This window comes from Brachionichthys hirsutus, chromosome 19 (genome assembly GCF_040956055.1).
Source record: "Brachionichthys hirsutus isolate HB-005 chromosome 19, CSIRO-AGI_Bhir_v1, whole genome shotgun sequence".
In the NCBI taxonomy this organism is placed as follows: Eukaryota; Metazoa; Chordata; class Actinopteri; order Lophiiformes; family Brachionichthyidae; genus Brachionichthys; species Brachionichthys hirsutus.
This window is the reverse complement of record NC_090915.1, coordinates 2,597,527-2,608,000: the sequence shown is the minus strand read 5'-3', so window position 1 is coordinate 2,608,000 and position 10,474 is coordinate 2,597,527.

Below are 10,474 nucleotides of genomic sequence, written 5' to 3'. Positions count from 1 at the left end.
CCTTTAGATGATGACTCATGGTTCCCCTAAAAGGCGCCGCGTGTTCGTTTTTAGGCCAAACCTCGTGAGTTCTGAGTAAAGCGGGAACACAAGACTTGGCAAACGCCCGGCTGTCGGATGAATGTTATTCTTGCGCTCTGTCAATCATCGCTCGCCGCTTCAGGTCGTCCTGTCATTCCTGACGGGACGAGAACTTTGCTTCTTGCGCGACGCCGTCGGAACGAAGAGCAATCGCTTCTTATGTTTGTTCTCTTTTGTGGATTTGTTGTCATTTAAAGTGGAATTAAACCACAGGGCGAGAACTATGATGCGTTCTGTGTGTCCACATGTGCTTTTGGCTCAACCGTGATTCTAAATCCCCCCCCCCCCCCCCCCATGTGGGAGCATGAATAGTTGTGTGTCTGCATTTGACTGACACTGACAGCCGGGTAAACTCCGCCTCGGTGCCCCGTGTCAGCTGGGACTGGCGCCAGAACCCTTGCTAAGCTAAAGGCTAAGCGGCTACGGCTAATGGGCGCATGTCGTTTTTAGCTCAGCTGATGGCGTAAGACCTTTTTTTCGTACATTTTTCGGGCCAAACATGACTGAACTTCAGATCGCCTCCTCGATCAGAGTGCCGTTGTTGGTGTTTGCCATAAAAATAAAATAAAAATTCCCGGCAGGAATCTGGAACTGAAGAATAAACAGATTTAAAAAAAAAGATTAGAAATGGAATTCTTCGTGCGCGTTCCGTTTCGCTGTCGGATTGAGAGGAACCTGTGGAGGAGGAGATCCGGCCTTTTGGAAAGTCAAAAGGTGAAGGGGGGTGAGCGACAGCTCAATGGAACTGATGAAGGAAGATGATGAAGAGGGTGAGGGGTCAGACGGGGGCCGGGTTGTAGGCTCAGGATAGTGACATGACCCCCCCCCACCCCCCCCCCCCCACCCCGAGGGCATTACTGAACGTCTGAGATGGATTTAAAGTCCAGGGCTAAGCACAGATCGCAGGTCTCTGGAGCCATTGAGGTTTGTGCTGGGGGGGTGGGGGGGGGGGGGGGACCGCGGCACCTGTACCGGTTCCAGTGTCTCCTGCTTTCCCTTGAAACCCAGAGACCGTCTCCAACAAAGGCAGATCTTTGTTGAGCGTCATCTGGTTGCACTCGGAGTCGGAGTCGGGGGCGGGGGGAGAAGTTTTATTAGAGGGAACAAGTCGAACATCAACGTAGTTCTGTTTTAAGGCCTCAATTATGACACTTCAGCGGGGGCCGAGTCTGAGACCGAAACTGAATGGCCTGTGTCGTAAAAAGAGGGCGCTGTAAAAAAACAAAATCGACCTGTTTGTGCGAGCTGCACAAGCGAACGCCGTCTAAAGTGTCTCCAGCTCGGCCGGTCAGGAAAACCGGCGTGTCCCAGAAACAGACTTGTGGTGAATAAATAAACACGATCCCGACGACACGCTTTCGGCTTTCAAGACCTGCTGTGTGAAAAAGAAAAAGCCCAAATGGGCGTTATGTAAATGCATTCCCTGCACGCACAGCATTGCGTAAGAGAGATCCTGGCTCAGACTCGCCCCGTTTCGCCGTTGGGGTTCGTGGACTTCCGTACGTTGGCGGATTGAGGTTGTCCCACACACCCGGAGAATCTAGACATTTTGTCCCCCCCCCCCAGTGGGAAGCGTTTGTGAATCATTTCCAGGGTCGTGTGAAGGTCACCGGATTGTGATCTGACCCACATTGAGTCTGGTTTTTGTTTTCTCGGCATTTAATGAATGTCTTAAAGCGATGCCGTAACCAGGAAGTGTTTCAGAGTTCGGGTCAACAGACGGGTTTGGGTTTAATCTTCTGCGTGCCGTTCATGCTTCGGCGGCACTGCTGTGCTAATTTGGTTGTACGAATAATGTAGCGGCAGCATTTAGCATCCACCGTTCATTCACCAAACACACAGACAGACACAGTTAGCGGCTAAAGATACAGCTAATTCCCGGCAGAAACCAAAAACGGAGCTTAAAAAAAAAGAGCGCATCAAATAAAGTGCTCTGATATGCGACTCCTTTTAACATATTAAAATTTTTCAAGCCAACGCTGATTTGCATATGAATGAAAACGCTCGCTGTGATGGGGAATCGGAGGCCTTTTGTCGTTGGCGCTAACCTCGGCAGGGATACGAGGGAAGCTCGTGCGCTGACGAGAACAGCCAGGCACTGATTAGCGGGTAATGCACTTAAAGTGCTTCACTGTATAATTGGGATATTCTGGATTTGCCTGACTTGGCCTGCCAGCTACAGGAACGCGTAGCTTTCAGCTGCTCATTTCATCAACTCAATAATGAGCTAATGCGGATTAAAACCCCGCGAGGAAGAAAACGGCGAATGAAAGGCACCATTTATGAGCATTTTGTCTCTTAAATAAGTGTCGATGGCGGGGAAAGTCTTTCTCTCCTTTGCTTACTGTGAAAACATTTGATTTCGGTATACCTTTATGTACAAAAGACAACAATAAAAACATGACGCTACATTTGAGAAGCGCCTGCCGCTGCACATCAGCATGGTTCTGGTTCCGGTTCCGGTAGACGTGGACATTTAGAGGGAATGTGCAAATAATAAATGCAGCCGAGCTTGTTCCTGTAATTTAGTCATTTCTACAGCTGTCGGATAAACCAGAGTAAAAGTGAACGAGGACATAAACTGGAAATCCACCCTTTAAATGTTTAAATATGGTTCTCTATTTGAGGGCGTCTCCCTACCGACACTGAACAAGATTTTAAACTGAGGTAATTCTCTTGAATGAGAGTAGACAAATCTGCTATTGGCAGGTTTCTCAGCGACGGCGACAGACAAGCTGCAGATGCTCGCAGATTATCGGCTGGTGCGATAATCAGCTTGGCAGCGACGGGTCACTCTCTCATTACAAGAGATGCAAATGTGTGTCGTGAGTCCGAAAGCGCGAGTTCGAAGTCTAAACGACTACAGGAAGACGGGCCGAAGCGACCGTGCGTAAATCCTCCTACCGCTTATTTGAATCCCCGAAGGCGAGACGGTCAAAAATAGGAGCCGGTCGAGTGATGATTCACACACGACTCATCGATCCGTTTATTCATTCGACGGGAGAGAACCTGATTCTGTTAGTCGGGATGCTGAGGGCGTCGCTCCGCTACCAGGTATTGGAGAAGTGATTCCAGGAAGCGTCCGGTGCTCGGTGGGGAGGTCAACCGCTCAATAATTCAACCGATCACGACGTGCAAAAGCGACGCCGAAGCCTTAGCAGCAGGAAGATGCTGGTTCTATTTTGGGCAGAGAGGTTGACATGAGGTCGGCATCCCTTCCCCACAAACAGATTTCAGTCCCTTTATATCTTTATCGCACGCTGACACGTTTTTATATACATTTTTTGCCGGCGGATGCTCGAATCTAAAAGCCTTAAAAAAGCAGAAACGGAGCGTCTGAAGCGATCACAGAAAGCACTTCCCTTTAATGGACGACTCGTGCTGCTTCGTGTCGACGGGAACACGCTCCGCTGTTTCCCGGGGGGACTGTCCTAAAACGTCTCCTGCTGGCATTGTGCATTTTAAGGTGCAGCCAAAGGACGCGTCGGAGGCGAGCAGTCAATCCTCGTCTGTTCAAAGAAGCAGCCCGACAAAATACATCAGGATCGATCGGTGCGTCACACCGGTGATTCAGAACCATAGTAACCCGGTTTCATATGACCTATCGTTTCAGCGGTTTCCTTGCTTTTGACATTTGCTCTGGTTTAAAAGCCGTGCTTAATTGATTCTATTGACCTAAATTCCAATTGCCAAGCAGCGAGCTGGAAAAAACACAGCTAGCACGACATTCCGGGGGCCGCGTGTCTCCGTTTTATGCTCCGTGTTTTGCTGTTCGGCTCCATCCAGGGTCACGATCAGTCCTTGACGTAAAACCCTTTATCACAAACAATTCTCCCAGAGACGGGGAAAACAACCAGGAAAAATCCTGTTGTTGCTTGTGGGGAGATGTGACTTTCATTCTTCCAAATATGGCATGATGACATCGCCCGTTAATCGCTTGTTTCAGCAAACCTCATGCGAAATATAAGTGTTTAGGAGCCGGGGTGAAAGGCTGGCCGCCATTCAGAGGGAGTGAATGATTTCCAGGTAAGGCTCCGTCCCTGGAAAGCTTTCCCAGCGTTGTCCTTGGCGTTCCCACGGGAGGCCAGATTTCCTGCTCCTGATATTAGCATTGGAAAAGCTGCGATATTGTATATTTTGCTGAACAGTGGGAACCGTTCCCGTGGAGAGAGATGTTGAGCTGAGGAGGTCATCATGTGAGAGCGGAGTTTTTAATAAGTTTGTGCGGGGGGGGGGGAGGGGGGGATTCTGGACCGACAGGATGTCTGGCACTAAATAGGCGGGGGAATCTGGCCTCGCCACACTAAATCAGATACGGTGCTTTCCCAAGAGTCGACCCAATCAGTTGGCATCGGGCTTTTCGCTCATAAACAACTCGGATGGCCTGAGGAAGAACTCTCAAGCTTCATCCTGATCTCTGTTTGTGTTTTTGATGCCGTTTGTCTGTTTGTTAGCAGGATTAGTGGGTGGCTAAAAAAATCTGAAGATCCGGATACCTGTCTGGTATCTTGTAAAATACACATTCAATGTACTCATCAAAAAGCACAGTCACGAAGGAGGCCTTAAAACACAACCTCCGAAAAATATAGCATTTGAACATTAAAACCCATTTATGGATTCAAAAATCAATTAAAAATACTCGAATCAACTCTGATTCACTTTGACTTTTCATGGTTGGTGTTTAAAGATACCAAGAACAATCTAGAACCTTTTGGTGCTGATCCAGATCACCATGTGGACGGTGTAGATCCAGTTAGGAGGGGAACGAGCTGCTTGGCGGAGGTCTGCGCTCTCTGAGTGCTTTTCGAGTTTAAATCGATTCCTTTCATCCACGTTGCTGCAGTTTGCAAAGCCGTCTGACAGGAAGGAGGTCGTGGGTTCAAGTTTAACCTTTAAGATGAACACAACCCGGACGATTAGAGCATTCGGCGTAGAAGGATGGACTTTGGGTCGTCCGCAGGTCTGCAGCCAGATGCCAGATGGTTGCATGATGATCCTGCTGTGTGCCAGCTGGGACGGCTTTTTAGACGCACCTATCCAATTTCATTTATTCCATCACAACAGCTCTGCAACAGTCTTTTTTAGGAATCAACCCAGCTAGTCCGGACACTCGGGGATGCATTTCTATTGACGGTGTGAGGACGTAACCTCGATTCGTACTCGTAAGTCCTTGAAATAGCAGTAGGTTGAAGTGAAAACTCAAGATTTTGGTTCTTCTGATAGGTCAGCCTTGACGCCGTCTCTTCGCTGCAGCTCGTGTGACCGACGCTCTGTGGGGCCCTCTCTGTTCTCGGCTTCAGTTTGTGATGCCAGATGGTCGGCTTTACTCACGATGCGGCGGCCTCTCCATCACGCCCCGCACCGTGATCCCCACGCTAGTGGTGGGAACCGGGCGGGCGGCTCGGAGGAACGCCGCCTTTCATGGCTCAGATTGTTGTTTTAACCGCTCTCTGGAGCTTCAAAGCCTCGCTTTTCTTTTCGCCTGCTCTTCCTCCTGCCGGCTCCTCAAGGTGTTTTGATTCTCTTGCCATCTGCTGTCAAATCTGGAACAACTCTACATTAGCAGGGCGTGGCGCATACTTCGGTTGAAGTGCCCCCCCCCCCCGAGAAACTCGTCTCTGCACATTTACTTGTGTCTTAGCTTCACTCACTCTGTGGCACACCTTCGTTATCTAAATAAATCTGTAATGGAGCTCACATCCACAGAAGCGTGACGCAAGCGGCCCTCGCCGTTTCACATCTTGAAACAGCGAGGGCCGTTTGTGCCTCCTAGAATCTCTCGACGACATTCCAGACTGTGGATGTTGCGTGTCTGACAGCCGATAGACGCTAACGCTATCGTGACCTTGGACTTCAGCCATAACACTGCGCCTGTTCCCACATGCAGAAAGCTAACATGCTTTTTCATTTCTTAAAATTGGCAGCGCAAGCAGCGACATGAAAGTTTGTCTCTTTATTGCCTGTTCGTGCTTTCAAGTGATTTTGCTGTTGAATGTTTTTCCGCTTTGTAGAGGTTTGAGCATTTAAATCATGCTTTTAAAATGGATTGGGAATGAACTAGAGCTTTGTCTTAAGAGGTTTTACATCTTGAAACCGCCCTGGTTAAACGGAGCGATCGTGTACGTCTTCCTCTCTCCTTCGTCGAGCGCCTCAATCTATCAGTGCCGTCTTACAAAGACCGCTTCGCAGTCACCTACGGGTGCGATGAACTTAAAAGTTCAGCACTCATGCAAGCCGGCTGCAGAAAGAGTCAGGAAGAGTGAATCGCTGAGTCTTTCCAACAATGCATCTCACAGTCTTGGCTAAAAACAGAGGACCCGTGACGGGGGGATAGATGAGTATCTACCAGGAAATTCAATTTGCAACCAGATCATATAGCCTCCCCATTGCAATTCAGATTGACACTTTGAACCCCTCGCTGCGTGTTGCTGACGAATTTGAAATGTGGGTGAGAAATAGCCGGGCCAGGATTGTCGGCGTCGGCGTCAAGAGGAAGACAGAACAGGCTGTGTTGGCTGCTGAACGCTGAGCACATCCCATGACTATCTATGACAAATGTGATTAGGTCAGATGTCCTTACCTATGAAATGCTACATGCAGCACGTTAGCGTTCGTCTTAAATGCTAAGTGATCCGCTGGAGGCTCGGATTCACCGTCAGCGTTTCCAGCGATGTCGCGTTTGTATTCTTTTTGCAAGATGAAATGTCATGTGGGATTAGATTCATCCTCTGGGGATTCGTCACAAACGTACCGATGGCTTGTGGAGGCGGCGCGGTTGGGGTTCGAGTCCCAACGCATGCAGTCTACGAAGGTTTCTCGTGTTGTCAATAAGTACAGTCCATGGATGCATCTAAACGCTGCAGTGCTCGTGAGCCTTGGCTGCCGTTGCCATGGAAAAGAGGTCAATCGGAGGCGCCAGTCAGCGCGCTCAGAATTCTTGGCGCTGCGTTTCTTGAGGAAAAGCAGCTGTTGCAATCCTCCCAGTGTTTGTTGAGATATTTCTGTTTGGGCCAAAGTCATGAATCGACAAACCGACCGTTTCCATTTGAGGAGCCCCCCCCCCAAAAACAACAGCTAATGTCAAGGCGCCTTGAGCATAAGGGTTCATTTATGTTGACGACCTGATCGCGACCCCCGAACGAACGAATCCATGCTGAGCAGAGAGGACAGGAGTGAAAACGGATCCGGAGGTCCGGTCGGCCGCACGGAATAATCATCTGTTGTGGTTTTGAAACTGTATTATTAACGTCAGAGAGAGAAGCTCAGGCCGGGACAAAATGTCTTTCCCATTCTCCAACTGATGACATGACGGGGGGGGGGGCGGTCGGCTCGCTCCCTCCTGCCCTTTATCCGTCCAATCGCTGTGAAGGATTCCCGCCCTCGCCGGGAGAGCGTCGTGGCTGAGGCATCAAATAAGATTACACGTAAAGAGCAAAGGGTATGTTTAGGCCTCTGAGACATATGTAATTCACCTGTTGCCGTGGTAACTTGGAGTCTCACAACGAGTGGCTGTCGAGTCCGTGTGTAATTACAGAGCCAAGAACTCTTCGTCGGAGGCAATGAATAAGCGCCGGCTGTCGTTGAGGCCCTGTGGCGGCGCTCGCGCAGATTTGGGCGCGGGAATAACGACTCATTATTGCTCGTGAACTTGTGAACTTGTGAAAATGGGCATCAAGTGTAATTTTAAAATGGCGGGGGAAACGTGGCAGCTGATGTCACTATTTCCTGTAGTGCAATGCAAAAAGCAAGACGTGTGTTATGACAGGAAAGTGAGCGACTGCTGTTCCTGGCGAGGTGACTGAACCGTGCAAACATTTGTTAAAAACTTTGCAATGGATGTCCTTGAATATGGGAAAACTGACCTCCCGGTGGCGCCGGAGGAGAATCAAATCCCCATCGTCCTCATTCATCAAAGGCCTGCTTCGTTATTCTGATATTTCCATCTGGACCAAAGAGGTGGACGGACATCCAAGACAGGCCGAGAGCTAGACAGGCTGGCATCGCCGCCTTTAGAGTCCCGGCGCTGGCGTGGCTGAACATGCGAGACGCGTAATGATAGACACCCGAAGGCAAGCGGAGACACGGGGGCTATCATTGAAGGAGCCGTATTCAGGTTCCACCCAAAGAGAATCGTGTCTCGTCTGCTGGAATGGTTTCAAGCCCAAGTGCCCCAAATGAGAGGGCCCTGCAGCAAGGCTGCAATCTCTGCGAGGGGAAACCAGCAGCCAGTGCTCGTCAGCCATAAACATGTCAGTGCGGAACTAGGTCACTGCTCCCGGGAGCCTCTCGGGCGCTGCTCGCTGGCAACGAGACTTTGTGCCGTACCTCCATTTCTCCAGGTCTCCGGTGTTCGTGTGAAAAGCACCGAAATGCATCTGAAGCAGAGAAAATGATCTTGAACGGAGAGCGAAACTGAGAGGCAGATTAGGAGAGGGAAAACAGCTTTGATGATTGTTCAGGTTCGTATCTGTGTCAAAGATTTCCCAGAATTCTCCTCCGCTGCACGCCAGCATTATTCATTAATCAGCTCGCAGCGTTTCGTGCCAAGACGTGCTGCTAATGCAGTGCAGAAGTTCGGCTGACATGTGGCAGGATGCAGCTCCCGCTCCCTTTCTTCTCTTCGCTTTGCAGCTTGTCGTCGGTTCCTTTCCTTTTAATCCCTGCGTTTATTTATTAAATGAACGGTGGGTTAAACAGTATCTCAAAACTCGTCCAACTAAACCGAAGTAAATATTAGCTGCAGGGACGTTGTCGCACATTCGTGAACAGGCTGCTGCTGAAGAAGACGAAGGAGGTTATTGTCACTTGTAATAACTATCAAACGATAATTACACCCATATCTACTCAGAATAACACAATCCTTTGTTGGTCGTGGTCTCAATAATCGCTTCTGTCCTTCATGTTCATGTTTTATTTTCTTTAAAAAAAAATCCAAGGTCTTGTTTTTTTGCTCCAGGGTTCTTGGTTTCTGTGTTGAAGCACTTTTGAAGGCTTCATCGCCTTGTTTGCTATCTTGTCTCCGCATATTATGCAGAGCGGACTTGGTGCATGAGTCACCTGTAGAAAAAGACTGCGCCACCGTCGATTGATGGTCTGGGTTCAGACCAGGGAAGTGAAGTGAAGACAGTCGTTGTTCGCAGAATCTCAAGGAGGGTCGTCAAGAAGCGTTCTTCCTCACCAGGGAAATGTAATAATGACAAACAAACAAGTGTGTTTCTTGCAAAAAAGGATTGATAGAGGATTGCAGAATGGATGAATGGATGAATGCAGAAGCTTTGTCTGTCTGGACACGTGGAAAACTCTTTAAGTTGAAGTAATCGGATGAACAGCTCCTTCTTACGGGAGGCGGTGACAGGCCGCCTTTCTGCGGCGGCGCTTTTAACGATGGATGAAATAAATTGGCTCTAAGCACATGTGAACAGTCGTCTTGATTGTCTTACTTAGAGGTTCGTTATACGCAGGCTATATAGGATTTGTTAACAGAAATTGAATTTAATAATTTGGCTTCATAACTGCATTATTCCATGAACACAAGGATCCAATATTGCTGCTGAACAAGGAGCCCTTTATCCTCTTCCTCGGAGTCCACGGGAGACTGGAATGGAACCGGCTCCAAGTCACGCTGGTTTGTTCAGTACGGTGGCATAATGAGATGCCGTAACTAGATTAGGCATCATGCAGAAGCCCCAACCGTCTAGACTGACAATTCTCAGAAACCCAACCAGTTCCAAGCGGATGGTTCTGCCCGAGGGTTGTGCCTGTTAAAGGCCAATTTTTCCTCATCGCAAAACAGTTTGTTTGGCATCTCTGTTACATGGAGGATGATCTCCGGTTGAGGGTTTAAGGGGGGAACTTCTAGACATGACACTAAATCCTGCAAACCGGACCGACCAGCAGATAGCTAGTAGCGTTCGTTTGTCTCCTCTCACATAATCAGCTCTTAAAAAATATAATGAAACACTCAACAAGCAAATGTTGCAAAGCAGCTGAAACATATCTTCTGATAGAGATGGAGTGTTCCTGTGGTGACAGGGAACCGACGCCTGAGGAGGAAGTTTCCTTTTCCCTTTAAGTATGCGTTTCGTCCTCTGTGAGTGAGCATTATAGGGCTACCATGTGAGAATTCCCAGCTTGTCCACAAAAGTAAAAGAATCTGTGACTAGAGAGGAGACGCTGGGAGCCTGAAAGCTGTGCACACTAACGTTAGCCATTGTTAAAGCCCGATAGATTAATGGTTTAAGGATCCAGATCTGGAACTGCCGCAACATGACGTAACGTAACGTAAACAAAAAAAATGAGTTTCACATCTGAGACGATGAGAAAACATTTCAGTTCATCGTGTGTTTCCTGTGGGTGCAATGAGGGCTCCTACCAGGGGCGCAGTTTGGGTGTA